We start from the raw sequence: 16,019 nt of genomic DNA on the forward strand, positions 1-16,019 counted from the left end.
TTATTTTCTCGTTTTTGCGACCTAATGCACAATTTTTCTTACTAGTGACACTCTGAAGTAATTATTTAACGCATTTTACGTACTTGCTCCCAGTTTATTAAATAAATAATAGACTGCGTAATATATATACATAATCGACAAGTCACTGATAAATGCATGGAGGATAGTATTTGCTGAAACAACTAACCATTCCCTTTCCTGTTCCACTAACAAATTTACGAGAGGAAGTGATTGTTTGTAAGCTTTTTTACGAGCCGTAATATCTATTATATAGTCATAAAATCGTAGAAAAATAGGTCTACAGAATCAAGCCTTAATTATAATGCGTCTCGAAATTTTTAAACATATGCAGTGTCTCTTAATAATATGAAAACTATAATTAGAGCTACATGGTATGTACCCATGAAAAGTTACTATCGCTCCTTTCAAATGGTTCAAATGGCTCTGAGCACTATGGGACTTAACATCTATGGTCATCAGTCCCCTAGAACTTAGAACTACTCAAACCTAACTAACCTAAGGACATCACACAACACCCAGTGATCACGTATCCCTCCTTTCTCATATTTTTCTTTGCATCCGTAGCAACAACAGTAACTCACCATCGCTATTACACTATCACCAAACGGCGAAACACAACAAAACCTCTCGAGACTATAAACTTCAAACCCTGCAGAAAGCACACACGCACAGCGAAGTCCCGAAAACACGTGACAATCCTGGTTTAATGTTGACAACATGCGCAGAACGCAATGCTCACTCCAGAGATATTTACTCTATGGGTGCCCTCTCAGTCACACGGAACTGACATAAGTTATCCTCCCTGCATACCCTGGCCTTCCTGATGGATACGGTGTTGGGAAGTACATACAAGGAAAACTTTGTGGAATGGATGATGGTACTTACTGCAGACGGGCATGTGGTCGGACCAAAAGCCCTCGGTCAGGCAGACGCGCTCCTTCTTTCCGAACAGCGAGAATCCGGGCCAGCAGAAGTACTCCACAGTGTCGCCCGGCCGCGCAACCTTCAAGTCTAAGTAGAAGCCGCCATCCACTGGTCTCCCGGGGAAGCCACACACGTGACCCAGACCTGCAAACACACACAAATCACTACAGCTGCGAGAGACAGACACGATAGTATTTACTGAGGACTCGCAAGCCAGGACAGCAGAAGTAATTAATGAGCCATATCACTGAGCTTCAGCATCGACATCCTATAGCGCTGTCGGAGGCTGTCGATATAGCCACAGGTGACCCACATCTGCAGACACAAATATTGCTGCAGCTGCTGCACAGAATGCTTACAGCTGGGCAGGAGCGATGAGGACGCTGTCATTGGGAACCTGTAGAAGTACGAGTATAAGCCATGTCCTTGCGCTCCACCGCCGACGCTCTACTGCGGCTTCAGGGGCCAACTAGGGCAACGATCCTCACTCACACCAACTGCAGCTGTCACACAGAACGCGGCCAGCAGAGAGAAGCTTCTACTGAGCCGCATCGCTGCGCTGCACACCAACACTTCAGTCCTCGATCGGCAACCGCCCCGGACAGGCTCCACTCAACACCGACTCAAAGGAAGGCCTCGGCGCTTGTTGGTGACGTCACGTCAGCTAGGCACGGCGAACGCCAGGTCTGCTGCAGGCAGAAACGCCTGGGAGTGCTTATCACTATAAATCTCTTATTTGTGGACAAAATGTTTGGTGTTGTTTTGGATTCTGCAGTTTAATTTAGATGAAAGATTTTCTTACTATCGTAAAGCTACAAATGAAGATCATAGTTCTGTATCACTGAATCCTGTCGAAACAAACGTAGATCAATATGAGAAGATGCTTTGCCCCATTGCAAGCTTCGGAAATTTTACATTCAAGTAACTGTATTTACTTGATCCATTTAGTTATCGAAACTTACCCCAACACCCTTACAATTAACTCGTTTCTTTTATTTATGTATTTATTTATTTTCGTTTGACATCGTCACTGTAAATGTGAACTAATTTACATGTGTAAATGTTCAACTGTTGCTAGTCATTAGATTACAGTCGTTTTCAACGAAAGGAATTCTAAACAGGAAACAAAATAGTTTCATACATCGAAAATACTGCTGAGCTTAAACTTTTTTAAACATGCACGTTCCCGCGTTCGAATCCCGGCGGGGTCGGGGATTTTCTCTGCCTCGTGATGACTAGGTGTTGTGTGATGTCCTTAGGTTAGATAAGTTTAAGTAGTTCTACGTTCTAGGGGACTGATGACCATAGATGTTAAGTCCCATAGTGCTCAGAGCCATTTGAACCATTTAAACATGCACATTAGAAAAGATAAATATTCCCCTCTTGCAACTGAAAGGAGAAACTTTATAAGATAAAAAATTTTTATTTGATAAAACAAGTATCTCTCTTTTGCCTCTTCTTCTGTCCCCCACCCCCTCCCCCAACGTGTACAATCGCAAGATATTTCATTAACATTCAGTGCTCCTCACCCCATAGCCAACCAAGATACCTAAAGAAGAACACAAATATGTTCACAGTTTCTTGTAAAAGCAACCCAGTACAAACGTAACTTCCTCAGATTTACAAATAAGGTAAAGAATTACGAATTCTGTTGCTGCTGGACCATGAAGTTGTTTTTGTATGCCAATCCTTAAAACAGGTGGAAATTTAAGTTCAGTAGTACACTATTTGTTAAGAAGTGTAATGAATTGCACAATTAATTGACTGCAGAAATCTCTGAGAATAATGTGTGTTGGTCAACTACCGCCAATAGTTTCACATTTTCCAGTGTCAGAGAGGGAGACACCACCATTATGAGTATGCCTTAAACAGACCTGGCGTTCGCCGTGCCTATCTGACGTGACGTCACGCACAAGCGCCGAGGCCTTCCTTTGAGTCGGTGTTGCTCCACTCCACGGACAGGCCACATGCCAGATTTTAGGACAGTGTCAGCAACGATTGTATTCCTTTGTTGTTCATGGTACATAGTCAGTAAAGAGCGCGTCGCTCAGCGAAGTACTGAACGGTGAAAGAGTGCTGTCTAACAAAATGGTAGACTCGTGCCGTAATAACAAAACAAAATTCGTAATTGACATTCTTGTCAGATGCCGTATGGTAAATTCTACACACTGCAGGAAGAATAGGATACATGATGAATAAATATTTCAAAACGTCAACATTTATTTGTTGGAGAAAATATAAACACAAATGGTCAAAAATATTTAGAAGGCAGTACATATCGTCTTTTTGCTTTCTCCTTTGTGCCTAGTTTTCTATTTGTTTGCCACTAAAGACAAAATCAGCAATTTTTCTCTCTTGACAGAGCTGATTGGTAAGATCAGACTAATTTCCGATATTGACACGACCTTCTAATTATAAGTCCCTGTTATCACCAACAACCAGTAAGGGACCGTGTTACGGCGTGACGTCAAGCGCCGGCACGCTAGCCGGGAACGATAGAGCAGAGAGGGCTGTGACAAGACGTCAGCAAACAGCATGCTGACCGACCCCTCTCCAGGACGACGATGCGACAGCAGTGACCTCTACGCGAAGAGGACATAAGCGTCACGCCCGACTGGTCGCTGGCCAGTCAAAGAGAAGCTTCAAGACTAGCGACCTGAGTAGAAGGGTCGAAGCTCATTACTTCGCTTGTATTAGAATTGTTATACTGAAGAAGCTTGTTTGTTGCGGATGTCACCCTTTGTTTGCGACACATCTATGTAATTCTCAAAGTTAAGTATTGTCATTTACTTTTAGTAATAAAACTCATTAATACGATTTGTTTGAATTGTTTGTCTCTCGATCCGAGGAAGCAGGTTTCCAAGATACCCCATATTCGACGATTAGGCAGGATTAAAATTTGACGACTAGGCAGGATTTAACTGATCGGAAACGCTCTGTTCCAGTGGGTATGTAGACGTGACCCTAGCTTTCCAATAAGCAACACTGTAACCGGCCAGTGCTTGGAGAGACATTCGCTCGTTGTCGAAGCGAAGTAATGTGCCGCTTCGCTGCGCTGCAGTAACTAGACCAAGGTACGGGAACGGCACTCATGAAGTGCAACCACATCCTACCGACACACAGCCCACTTAGCTGGTACACAGATAGCGCCCAGCACACCTGTCCATTGGATGGGACACGCTGTTTTTTAAATTTATGGTAAGGTCTTACGGGACTAAACTGCTGAGGTCATCGGTCCCTAAGCCTAAACACTACTTAATTTAATAACTTACGCTGTGGACACCACACACACCTATGCCCGAGGGAGGATTCGAACCTCCGACGGGAGAAGCCGTGCGGGCCGGGACAAGACGCCCTTAGACCACGTGGCTACCCCGCGCGGCTAGACACCGTGTCCTGTAAATATGGTGCTGACTGGCTACAAGTTGATCGCGTCTTAACGATCAGCTTGGTCGTTCAGTACGAACCGATAGATGGGTCTGCAGACTTTGCAGTCTGGTGACAACAATGTGACTCTCCATAGCTGTAATGTTCAAAACAGATTTTCTTGCGAACTGCTGAGAGAGTTCCGCGAGTTTTCAAAAACGTGCGTCAGAAATGAAATGAATCCACGAAACTTCTCCTAGATACCAGAGCATCGTTTGTCGTAAACGTTTCCGGGATGCATTTGATTTATTTGGTGCATGAGGAGGACATTGACTGTCAAAGAACTTAATTGTGTCCAATTGCGGATACAAATCAGATCAGTAAAATACTCCGTAACGTTGCCACTAACATGTGATCATTATGGAAATAGAGAGTTTTGGATTAGACAGTGCAGCTTTCTAGAAAATGGAAGATACATTTTGAAAAGGAGATTTGAGACTAATTAAAGTTTTTCAAAGCAGCGTACTCCAAGAACTATTAAAGACGTTGTCTATAAATAGAACTGCTTAAAGAACATTCGTGCCCCCCCCCCCTTCCCGTTCTCTTTGACTACTTGTCAAGTGTGTGGAACCAATACCAAATTGGAATATTAGCCTAACCTTAGAAATGGCTGATCCATTTTAATGTTGGCTCCGTACCATGGTGCAACTTCGAATTTTTGACGTTAAGAAATCGTGACCAAATGTGTAATAAGCGATAAACGAAAAAAAAGAAACACGTAGTATCAGTGTGGGATATAAACCAGAGCATAAGGTTAGTAGTCTAGTATTTCCTGATCGAGCTACCGATTTTTTTTCTTTATTATGATTTCATTCCCCTGCCCCATATGGAGACGTTCATGGGGGACAATTAAAAAAGTCACCAGAAAGTTAAAAAACTCAAGTGGCAATTCGTAAAACACAAAGAAAACACTGAATGCACATGCACAGGTTAAAAGTTGGCCACAGTATTAAAAAACACTCCAGAACAGCACACTTAAAACCCACTTGGAGCACACATGATGAAGAATAAAACTGACAGGTGGGACCTGCTGAGGGAAAGGTTAGAGAGGATGGAAAAGGAGGGGAGAGCAAGGGGCAGCAGGGGAGGAGGCGGGATGAAGAGAGTAGGGGTGTCAGCAGGTACACTAAAGGGCAGGAGACTGGTGAGGCAGGTGATGAAGAGGGAAAACAAGGCAGGAGGGAGTGCAGAGGCACTGAAAGGGAGCACAAGAGTGGAAGGGGGAGTAGGAGGGGGAATCCACTCAGGAGAAGGGAGAGGGAGGAGAGGGAGCCTTCACGAGGAGGCAGGAAGATGGGGTTAGAGTTGGAAGGAAGGGTAGATGTCAGGGCGAAGCTCACCGTCCAGAGGGGTAGATGGTGGAAGTTGCGTTGGGAAAGGAGATGGAGGGTGTGAAGATGGAGAGAGGGTGGGACACAGCGGTAAAGGCGCGGCAATGGGTTGGGGGTGGAGATGAAGGGAGACACCAGGGGTTGAAGGGGATCAAGGCAGCGGACAATATATAGTGTGCGGATGTGTTCAAGGAAAAGGAGAAGGTGGGGCAAGGGGATGAGGTCATAGAGGATGTGCGTGGGGGATTGAAGGCAGATGCGGAAGGCGAGGCGGAGCGCATGGCGTTCGAGGATTTGGAGGGCTTTATAGAACCAGGGAGGGGCGGAAATCCTAGCTACGCTGGCGTAACAGAGGATGGGATGGATCAAGGATTTGTAGGTGTGAAGGATGGTGGAAGGATGCAGACCCCACGTCCAGCCGGACAGGAGTTTCAGGAGGCGGAGTTGGTTGTGAGCTTTGTGTTGGATGGTAATGAGATGGGGAGTCCAGGTGAGGTGGCGGTCGAGGATGAGGCCAAGGTATTTGAGGGTAGGAGTGAGGTGGATAGGACAGCCATAAATGGTGAAGTAGAAATCACGGAGGCGGAAGGAGCGGGTGGTGCGGCCTATGATGATCGCCTGGGTCATGGTGGGGTTAATACGGAGGAACCACTGGTTGCACCAAGCAGTGAATTGGCCAAGCTGGATTTGGAGGTTACGTTGGGACCGTTGAAGGGTAGGATAAAGGGCTAGGAAGGCGGTGTCATCATCAAACTGGAGAAGATGAACAGGTGGTGGAGCTTTGGGTATATCAGTAGTGCACACGAGATAGAGGAGACGGGAAAGGACAGAACCCTGGGGCAAGCCGGCAGAGGGATAGAAAGTACGGGAGTTGGAATTGTGGATAGTCACATAGGAGGGACGACGGGAGAGGGAGGAAGCAACGAGACGGACTAAGTTGATGAGGAGAGCATAGGTCTGGAGTTTGAAGAGGAGCCCGGGATGCCAGACACGGTCATAGGCGTTCTGAAGATCAAGGGAAACAAAGATAGCGAAGCGACGGGAGTTAAGTTAGAGGGAAAGAATATTGGTAAGGTTACGGAGCTGGTTGTGGGCGGAGAAGGAAGGCCGGGAGTCACATTGGGTAAGGGGAAGGAGGTGGTGTTGGTTAAGGTGGCGATGAATACGGTGAGAGAGGATGGCCTCAAAGACCTGAGCTACCGAATCTCTCAGGTACTATACATACACAGATATTTGTTTACCGGTGGGGATCTTATTATTTTCTATAAAATTCACGCAGGTTGCGAGAACGAAGTTGACAGGTTTTCAGTTACGAAGGGTGTACAGGAAGTAATAGCTCCAAAATTACAATGAACGTGCCACCTGAAGATACATCGAGCTGAGCTGTTTTACTTCGTCAGCTAGAAAGGCTACCACAGTGTACGACCGCAATATCCTGACCGCAGAGACATCTATCGTTGCCTTGAGCAGGCCATGGCACACAGCCAGTCGCTTCCGAAGTGCTACAACCTGCAGTATGGAAGGCAGCAATGCTCACTGCGCTGGACAAGGAGTAGTCAGACCAGCAGCAACATCTTAGATCTGGTGCTTTCGCCAGAACCCCAGGTAGCTGCTCACTTCATCGTCACGTAATGATCTAGACCTGTCTGCGACTGCTGTACTGAATGCGCCAAGCAGTGGGGCAATCAGAGGAGCTCTGCTGTCTTCAGCGAGCTGCAAGATTTGGGTACAGATACAGAGTAGGTACATCACTGCCGTGAACCATGTATCGCGTGGAAACCAATATTGAAGCTAAGTCGATGGCCAGAAACGCAGTCAAGAGCAAACATTACGACTGCCAGCAACGTGACCTCAAATTAATACCGCTGAACAAATCCACAGTTGTCTTAAATAAAAACATCCATTCACAAAGAGTTTGAAATCAAAATACAGGTCCAGTTAAGCGACATAACCGTAGGATTCAAATATAAGAGTATAGAAGTCTTTAAGGGGAGTTGGAATGCCGGAAAATGGAAAAAATTCACATTTTCAGTTTTTAACCTTATAACTTAATTTGAAATTTTCTGCTTAAAATGGTGCAAAATTTGTTAAGAAATTCCAATTGGAAGTATTTTTATTTAATTTTTCAAAATTACATGTGCGCCCAGCAAAGTTACCCATCTTGTGATTTGTACACATTTAAATCTTCGCATTTCCGAAAACATTACATATAGAAGGCTGTGGATTTCACTCTTCAGTTGTAGAATCTTTGATCCTTCCATAGGTACCATTGTTTTTACGACTAGCTGTGTTTATTGTTCAGTTTTTGATCTGTGAGTGTTTGTTTTGAGCCTCGAGTTTAGTTTGTCGCTCATTTGGAGTTTGTTATCTGTCTTGTTTTGACTTTCAGTGGTGAGTGCGTAGTTTCTACGATGCCTAGGAGTGCATCATTATTTAAAAAGCGAAAGTTTCGCGGTAATAGATTTACAAATAACGTTTGTTCAAGTGATTCTGCTTCAGCACCTGTTGATGCTGGTGAAAGTTCTGACGTTTGTACAGCTGAGATGTGTGAAGGAGACACGCCCACCAGTGCATCAAAAAAGAAGTTATCAAACTGTGCAAGTGAAATTACAGATGAAGCTTCTAATGAACAATATGTTTTAGTCGACTTTCCTGTTTTTACTGAGTTTATGAAGAAATGTTTGTGTTGTAATCTTTGTGGAGGTTCTTTTGATATGAACATAACAAAATCTATAGGACTTTCCTGCAAAATTGCTATAGTTTGTGCCAGTTGTGAAAATGAGACCTGTTTTTGGAGCTCTAAAACATGCAGTAGCAATTTGTTTGAGAGTAATATCAGGCTAATGTATGCAATGAGAGCAATTGGTAAAGGACATACTGCTGCTCAAACATTTTGTGCCATAATGAATCTTCCACCTCCACCTGCTAAAATTGACAATTACACTGAAGTGATAGGAGATGCTGTTCAGTCTGTAGCAGATTTATCAATGAAAGCTGCTGCCAGTGAAGCAAAATATATAAATGAAGGAAACCCAGATATCCCTGTTGCTTTTGATGGAACCTGGCAGAAAAGGGGTCACACATCCAAAAATGCTGTTGCTACTGTTACTAGTGTGGACAGCGGTAAAGTTTTGGACTATGAAGTGCTCACTAAACATTGTTACCATTGTGCATCTGGTAAGATAGAAGCAGCTCACATATGTAGCAAGAATTATGAAGGTACGAGTGGAGGCATGGAGGCTGCCGCTGCTGTGAAAATGTTTAGCAGATCAGAAAAAGAACGGGGAGTATTTTACACAAAATTCCTTGGAGATGGGGACTCCAAGGCATACAAAAGTGTTACAGAATCCATGCCATATGTCAATAAGACAATAACTAAACTAGAATGTGTCGGTCATGTTCAGAAACGAATGGGCACTCGTCTAAGGAAACTGAAACAGAATCTGAAGGACAAAATTTTGTCAGATGGTAAAACCATTAGAGGTCGCCTGTCAGATAAAATTATAAATGAATTACAACAATACTATGGTATGGCAATAAGAAATAATGCAAATAATTTGCAGGAAATGAGACAAGCTGTATGGGCCACATATTTACATCGATCATCAACTGATGATAATCCTCAACATTTTGCTTGTCCAGATGGTCCTCAGTCATGGTGCAATTATAGAAAATCTCAAGCTACTGGGGATCCTTATCACCATAAAAATTATATTCCATTGGCTGTTATGGAAGTAATTAAACCAATATATAGAGACTTGGGGCATCCTGATCTTCTGCGAAAATGTCTTCATGGTTGTACCCAGAATCAAAACGAGTCGTTCAACAACCTCATTTGGACTCGTGTACCTAAGAATGTATTTGTTGGGATAAAAACATTGAAATGGGGAGTCAGTGATGCTGTTATTTCATTCAATGATGGTCATATGGGTAGGCTAAAGGTCATGGCAAGGCTCGGCATTGCTCCTGGTATCAACACCATCAGAGGTCTTCAGCTTCTGGACAGCGTGCGAGTAAGGAAGGCTCAGTATGCAGCTGAATTTAATACAAAAAAAGCAAGGGCAGCAAGGAGAAGAAAGCTTCTAGGTGAAGAAGAAGAACTAGAAGATGACCCTGATTACTCTGCTGGACACTTTTGATAATAGAATAAAAGGTATTTGTGAATTTTCATAATAAATTACTTTAATCGCATTTTCTGGCATTTGACATTTTTAGTGTTACATGTACCTTTATCTCATAAACCACTCAACCAACAACATTCAAATTTTCAGAAATGCTGCAAAACAGTTCAAAGAGGCCACTGAACTAGAATCATGACAAGAACTGGCTTATTCTCTGAACTAGGGAAGTTTATGTTATACTTTTTCCAATAAAAAATGGCTTAATGGTAAAAAATTCATAAATACTATACCAACAAAAAGAAAACATTGGTTCTAGTTCAGTGGGCTCACAATATATGCTGAAAACCTCTGCCAGAATTTCAAAGTTCTGAAGATAATAGTTCCAAAGAAAAAGGTACACAAAGTTAGCAAATTTAACATTGGCGAGATAGGGCATTCCAACTCCCCTTAATGGCAAGATAGCTGTGCTGTTGAGAACTAGAAAACTGTTGTCGAGGAAGTTGCGGAGTCCATACCGGTAATTGTTTCGTTCAGTCATCCGATAGGAGTGTGGAGAAATTACACGTGAGTGTCTATGTTGGCCGGCTATCTGAATAGAGCACTAGTAATGTTTTCTTTTTCCGTAACAGCGGCGTATCCGATTCAGACAGCGCATTCATTGATTGCTGGGCGCAAATTACAACACAGTTTAGTTGAAAGAGGAACGCCATGGAAAACAAATGTCTGAAACGATAAAATACTTCGCAAAAGGTTTTTTCTCGCAAATATTTTATATAATTTTTTAGGCCATTTCCTAAATCTAGCGTCCATTAAGTGAAGTATCTTTTACTGTCCATCCTTAAATACTTCTGTACTCATCCAAACATTTTCTCCCGCGTATCTCATTTTCCGGCGACACTTATTTTGCATCTGCTATACGTCATCTGATCAAAACTATCTGGACACATTATTGGATATAGGTTCCGCTTTTTATGCAAAGCATTGTTTCTTCTTGTTACTCAAACATGTTTCAGCACCTCTGTGCCATCATTAGTGAGTTTGGTTTATTGGACAACTGTAAAAGTGAAATAATTTAGGTTTTAGCTGATCTAACAAAATGTGGTATAAAGAAAGGATTTGTTCGTTTTTGTTCTTACCTTGATGTTACATTACATGGTTTTGCAGGATCATCTGCATGGTGTCCTGCACTGATAACCTGTCATCCGCAAACCAACGATGTAAATGTGAAATTTATCAGCGAGTTAACCTACACCTTGATTTTTATAAAACGTGATTTTTGTTTGGCAACATGTTTTGTGTGTATAGTTGTTATTACTCACGTTTTGCTGTGACTGATCTTTCTTCTTTCTTGTTCAGAGGGCACTGTTCACACATATTAAATGTACTTTGCGTATTTTCGGTTTTGCAATCGTCTTTTTACTTCGCAAAAGACGGTGTATGTTGTGTGTCCTGAACCCGTCGGCGTTGATTTGTTCGCGAGTGAGTTTGACACGGAATTTAAATTTTGTTTACTTTTTTTTCTCTTTTTCTGTGTGTGTGTGTGTGTGTGTGTGTGTGTGTGTGTGTGTGTGTATGCGTGTCCGTGTGCGAGCGCTTTTATGCGTGTGTGTATAAGCTCCTTTAGCTGTTTGTGTTGCCTTTTCTGCAAAGTTCCTTTAATGTTTTCAGTAATGTGCCTTGACAGAGCGCATTGTATTCATTTAAAAATTGTTTGCCTTCTGCTATTACCTTATGTACTCGTATGTGGAAGTTTTCTTCTATTGTTAGTATGTGGTATAGGCTGTAGCTGGACTGCAGTATTTTTAAGTTTATTGCTATTGTAGTTTGATGGTGGTTGTGGGCTATTAGGTGGTCAGAAAATGTGCTATGGGTGCTGTTATTTTTTGGGGCTCTGCAGTGTTGTGAACATCTTGTTTTAAAGCTCCTGCATGTTTGTCCTATGTACGAGGTGCATTCAAGTTCTAAGGCCTCCGATTTTTTTTCTCTGGACTGGAAAGAGATAGAAACATGCGCATTGTTTTAAAATGAGGCCGCGTTCATTGTCAATACGTCCCAGAGATGGCAGCACCGTACGGCAGATGGAATTTTACCGCCAGTGGCGAGAATGAGAACTGTTTTAAATACTTAAAATGGCGACGTTTTCCTTACTTGAACAGCGTGCAATCACTCGTTTTCTGAATTTGCGTGGTGTGAAACCAATTGAAATTCATTGACAGTTGAAGAAGACATGTGGTGATGGAGTTACGGATGTGTCGAAAGTGCATTCGTGGGTGCGACAGTTTAATGAAAGCAGAACATCGTGTGACAACAAACCGAAACAACCTCGGGCTCGCACAAGCCAGTCTGACGACGTGATCGAGAAAGTGGAGACAATTGTTTTGGGGGATCGCCGAATGACTGTTGAACAGATCGCCTCCAGAGTTGGCATTTCTGTGGGTTCTGTGCACACAATCCTGCATGACGACCTGAAAATGCGAAAAGTGTCATCCAGGTGGGTGCCACGAATGCCGATGGACGACCACACGGCTGCCCGTGTGGCATGTTGCCAAGCAATGTTGACGCGCAACGACTGCATGAATGGGACTTTCTTTTCGTTGGTTGTGACAATGGATGAGACGTGGATGCCATTTTTCAATCCAGAAACAAAGCGCCAGTCAGCTCAATGGATGCGCACAGATTCACCGCCACCAAAAATATTTCGGGGAACTGCCAGTGCTGAAAAAATGATGGTGTCCATGTTCTGGGACAGCGATGGCGTAATCTTTACCCATTGCGTTCCAAAGGGCACTACGGTAACAGGTGCATCCTACGAAAATGTTTTGAAGAACAAATTCCTTCCTGCACTCCAACAGAAACGTCCGGGAAGGGCTGCGCATGTGCTGTTTCACCAAGACAACGTACCCGCACATCAAGCTAACGTTACGCAACAGTTTCTTCGTGATAACAACTTTGAAGTGATTCCTCATGCTCCCTACTCACCTGACCTGGCTCCTAGTGACTTTTGGCTTTTTCCAACAATGAAAGACACTCTCCATGGCCGCACATTCACCAGCCGTGCTGCTATTGCCTCAGCGATTTTCCAGTGGTCAAAACAGACTCCTAAAGAAGCCCTCACCGCTGCCATGGAATCATGGCGTCAGCGTTGTGAAAAATGTGTACGTCTGCACGGCAATTACGTCGAGAAGTAACGCAAGTTTCATCGATTTCGGGTGAACAGTTAATTAGAAAAAAAATCGGAGGCCTTAGAACTTGAATGCACCTCGTATAGTAATTGGCAAGTGCTGCATGTGACTTCGTATATTTCTTATGTGCTGAATTTGTGTGTGGGTGTCTCCTGTGTTCTGAGTTTTTTCTGTGTTGTGTTGTCTGTTCTGTATCCTATTTGAAGTCCCTCTTTCTTCTTATGTTGCCTATTCTGTGGACGATTTTGTTAATGTATGTGAGTATGTGCAATTTTGAGTGGTGTGTGTGTTGTTGCACTGTTGTGTCTTGTATGTGGTCGTTGTTTTTGTGTATTGTATTGTTCTGTGTTGTGTAAGGTTTTGTGTGTGTTTGGAGTGTTCGTTCTTTTTCCGTTTACAAGTTTGTTGGTTTAATTTCTCTATCATATGGAACTTTTAACTATTTTCCTCTGCTATTTTTTATTGTGTTTAGCTCCTCTGTGTAACTCTGTTGGCTCAAGTGTGTTCTGTTCGATCTGTAGAGCACGAACATGAAGCGTGCCTGTTTGTGTGTCATCTGCTGCCATCTGTTTTCTCAGATGTTTGAATTTTAATATGCTACTAGAGACAGCTAAATTTAGCTGGTTCTCACCCCTTGAACTCGGACACTGACTTCTACTGAGTCAACAGTCGAACTTTTTGATTTTTCTCATACCTTGAAACACCCTTCGGTACAGTGGTTTCGTCTGAATGCAGTAAACATGTACTATTCTGACTCTTGAGTTCCTTGAGTGTCCTGTAAGTATCGTTATCGAGTCCCAAAATCCCTACCTTTAAGTAGGTGCCGTGTAAATGTGATTGGTGCTGATCTGAGGAATCACTTGCCATCACTGGAAGTTTAACTTCCGGCATTTTCTCTTGACCGCTTGGAAATGGCGGTCTGACCTGAACCTCTTATACGCCTCATCTAACCTACGTCAGGACAGTGCACCATACTACTACCTCCCCAAAATTTCACTGTTGACACTACACTTGGTCGCAGGTAACATTGTCCAGGCATTTGCCAAACCCTAATCCTTCCATCACATTGCCACAGTGTATGGCTTGATTTCTCAGTATAAATCACTCAAATCTAGTCATCCATTTTCCAGTGACGTCACTCTTTCACCGCCGGAAGTGCCGCTGGGCACTGATCACGGGAATGTGAGGCTAATACAGAGGGGACGGCTCTCCCAATGTATCCCATTCTTTTTAACTACCTTCGCACACTCACAGCGCAAATGGACTGTTGGTAGGACTTTGGAACTCACGATTGATTCCTTCCACTAATTGCATGTGATTTTCTACAACCACCCTACGCAATACTCGACGGTCCCTCTCCGTCAGTACGTGAGGTCTACCTGCCGCGTGTCCGTAGCTCGTGGTCGTGCGGTAGCGTTCTCGCTTCCCACGCCCGGGTTCCCGGGTTCGATTCCCGGCGGGGTCAGAGATTTTCTCTGCCTCGTGATGACTGGGTGTTGTGTGATGTCCTTAGGTTAGTTAGGTTTAAGTAGTTCTAAGTTCTAGGGGACTGATGACCATAGCTGTTAAGTCCCATAGTGCTCAGAGCCATTTGAACCATCTACCTGCCGCGCGGGGTAGCAGCGCGGTCTAAGGGCGCCTTGCCACGGTTCGGGCGGCTCCCCTCGTCGGAGGTTCGAGTCCTCCCTCGGGCATGGGTGTGTGTGTTGTCCTTAGCGTAAGTTAGGTTACGTTAGACTAAGTAGTGTGTAAGTCGAGGGAAGGATGATCTCAGCAGTTTGGTCCCACAGGAACTTGCCACAAATTTCCTAGTTTCTACCTTGTATTTGTCTAGCTGTGCCTATTCACTCGCGTTCCCACTTCACAATCACGTCACCACCAGTGGACGTGGGAAGCTTTAGAAGGGTTGATATGTCCCTGATGGCTCTATTACTCAGGTTGACATCCAATGACTAGTCCACGTTCGAAGTCATTGAAGTCACCTGACCGACTCATTCCGCTGTTACTGAATTTCTATTGACAAGACAGTACTCTCTGCCTACTTTTATATTAGCGGCTCTGCCCCTCGTGACATATAGTGGTCAATTCCGCGTTACGTGGGGGTGTCTGGATATTTTTCATCTGCATCTACATCTATATGGATACTCTGCAAATCACATTTAAGTGCCTGGACGAGTGTTCATCAAACCACCTTCACAATTCTCTATTATTCCAATCTCGTATAGCGCGCGGAAGGAATGAACACCTGTATCTTTCCGTACGAGCTGTGATTTCCCTTATTTTATCGTGGTGATCGTTCCTCCCTATGTATGTCGGTGTCAACAAAATATTTTCGCATTTGGAGGAGAAATTTGGTGACTGGAATTTCGTGAGAAGATTCCGTCGTAACAAAAAACGCCTTTCTTTTAACGATTTCCAACCCAAATCCTATATCATTTCTGTGACACTCTCTCCCATATTTCTACATCTACTACATCTACATTGATACTCCGCAAGCCACCCAACGGTGTGTGGCGGAGGGCACTTTACGTGCCACTGTCATTACCTCCCTTTCCTGTTCCAGTCGCGTATGGTTCGCGGGAAAAACGACTGTCTGGAAGCCTCCGTGCGTGCTCTAATCTCTCTAATTTTACATTCGTGATCTCCTCGGGAGGTATAAGTAGGGGGAAGCAATATATTCGATACCTCATCCAGAAACGCACCCTTTCGAAACCTGGCGAGCAAGCTACACCGCGATGCAGAGCGCCTCTCTTGCAGAGTCTGCCACTTGAGTTTATTAAACATCTCCGTAACGCTATCACGGTTACCAAATAACCCTGTGACGAAACGCGCCGCTCTTCTTTTGATCTTCTCTATCTCCTCCGTCAGACCGATCTGGTACGGATCCCACACTGATGAGCAATACTCAAGTATAGGTCGAACGAGTGTTTTGTAAGCCACCTCCTCTGTTGATGGACTACATTTTCTAAGCACTCTCCCAATGAATCTCAACCTGGTACCCGCCTTACCAACAA

The 16,019-nt window shown here is 43.8% G+C and overlaps 1 long non-coding RNA gene across 1 annotated transcript in view; it reads right to left on the reverse strand.

Moving 5' to 3' along the window:
- The window catches only part of LOC124723047, a 563,016-nt gene that overhangs the window by 193,537 nt on the left and 353,460 nt on the right, over positions 1-16,019 (reverse strand). Inside the window, exon 2 of the long non-coding RNA XR_007006487.1 lies at positions 907-1,089. This is a non-coding gene — a long non-coding RNA (uncharacterized LOC124723047). The remainder of the gene's footprint in view (positions 1-906; positions 1,090-16,019) is intronic.

The sequence above is a fragment of the Schistocerca piceifrons genome, chromosome X, assembly GCF_021461385.2.
Source record: "Schistocerca piceifrons isolate TAMUIC-IGC-003096 chromosome X, iqSchPice1.1, whole genome shotgun sequence".
NCBI lineage: Eukaryota > Metazoa > Arthropoda > Insecta > Orthoptera > Acrididae > Schistocerca > Schistocerca piceifrons.